The sequence below is a fragment of the Orycteropus afer genome, unplaced genomic scaffold (genome assembly GCF_000298275.1).
Source record: "Orycteropus afer afer isolate SDZICR_OR568_19922 unplaced genomic scaffold, OryAfe1.0 scaffold00540, whole genome shotgun sequence".
NCBI lineage: Eukaryota > Metazoa > Chordata > Mammalia > Tubulidentata > Orycteropodidae > Orycteropus > Orycteropus afer.
In genome coordinates, this window is record NW_006922127.1 from 645,957 (window position 1) to 647,733 (window position 1,777).

General features: G+C 43.0%; 1 non-coding gene across 1 annotated transcript; it reads left to right on the plus strand.

Annotated features, from left to right (window-relative positions):
* The first annotated feature begins 1,489 nt into the window (after nucleotides 1-1,489).
* LOC122151542 lies at nucleotides 1,490-1,593 on the plus strand. The gene has a single exon (XR_006164201.1). It is a non-coding gene; the product is annotated as a U6 spliceosomal RNA (small nuclear RNA).
* Nucleotides 1,594-1,777: the final 184 nt, after the last annotated feature.

Genomic DNA, 1,777 nt, shown 5'->3' on the forward strand with positions numbered 1-1,777 from the left:
GGCCCCCCGCGCTTACGGAAGCTAAGGCTGTCGCCAGCCCATTTTCCTCCAGAGACTTGGACTTGTCGGCTTCTATACGCTTGTGAGCTATTTTCCTAAGATAAATTTCTCTCTCTCTCTTATCTCTCTCTCTATATATATATATACACATACTTGCTGTTTTTTGTGTTTCTCTAGAGAACCCAGTCTAACACACCACCTCTGGGATGGCTCTCTTTAACTCTAGCAGAATGGCAAAACTGACCAATCCCCACGTTAGGGTTCCATACACCTCATTTCCATGGCCCCACCCTCACGCATGTGCCATGTACCTTATTCACATTACTAACAAGCCATCCAATCCCCTTGGTGGGCTATAAGTACCTTACATTTGCAAAGTCCCACCCAGTCATCTGGGGAGTGTCACAAAGACCATGGCTAGAACCATACTAAGTAATTCACCACATCACCAGCCTCTAACTTAGTAATTTTAGGTTATCATTTCTTCCATATGTTTTAGCTACTCTCCATTCAAGAGCAAGTTTCACAGTCTCTTCTGACATCCATTTTGTTCTTTTCTTTCTTTCTTGTCTTTTTAATGACCTTTTGCTTTCTTCACGGATGATGCCCTTGATGTCATCCCACAACTCATCTGGTCTTTGGTCATTAGTGTTCAATGCATCAAATCTATTTCTGGGATGGTCTCTAAATTCAGGTGGGATATACTCAAGGTCATACTTTGGTTCTCGGGGACTTGTTTTAATTTACTTCAACTTGAACTTGAACTTGCATGTGAGTACTTGATTGTCTATTCCACGGTCAGCCCCTGGCCTTGTTCTGACAGATGATACTCAGCTTCTCCATCTTCTCTTTCCACAGATGTAGTCAATCTGATTCCTGGGTATTCCATCTGGCAAGGTCCACTTGAATTGTCCGCATTCATGTTACTGAAAAGGAGCTCTGGTAGCATAGTGCCTAAGGCACTTGACTGCTAACCAGAAGGATGGTGGTTCAAACCCACCAGCCACTCCTCGGAAGGAAGGTGGGGCAATCTACTTCTGTAGTGATACTACCTCAGAAACCCAAGGAGGGGTCCTATGAGTCAGATCTGACTTGAGGGCACATAACAACAAAAACAACAACATGTTGCTGAAAATTTATTCATTTGCAATGAATAAATCATTGGTCTTGCAAAATTCAATCATGAGATCCCCAGTGATGTTTCTAACCCAAGGTCAATTAGCCATTAGGGAAATGCAAATTAAAACACAATTCCCCCTGATGGAGTGGCTAAAAGTAACCACTGACACACTAAATGCTGGTGAGGATGTGGTCAACAGGGGCCCTTACTCAATGCTAGTGGGAATCCGAACGGTAGGCTACTTTGGAAAACAGTCTGGCAGTTTCTTAAGAAGCTAAGCATAGGCTGGCCATGCCATCCAGCAATCACACTCTTAGGCGTTTACCTAAATGAGTTGAAAACTTATGTCCACACAAAAACTTGCACACAGTGCTCGCCTAGGCAGCACTGACACTAAAATTGGAATGATATACAGATTAGCATGGCCCCTGAGCATGGAAGACACCCAAGATCATGAAGCGTTCCATATTTTTGAAGCAAGAGTCACACACACTACCTATTCATTGACTGAAGTGTTTGATTTTTTTGTGTGTATGTGCCATCAATTGTTTTGATTCTGTGACAGCTTTAAGTTTTTATGATTTTCATTGTTGTTGTTGTTAAGTGCCATCGAGTCGTTTCCGACTCATAGCGACCCCATGCACAGCAGAACGAAAC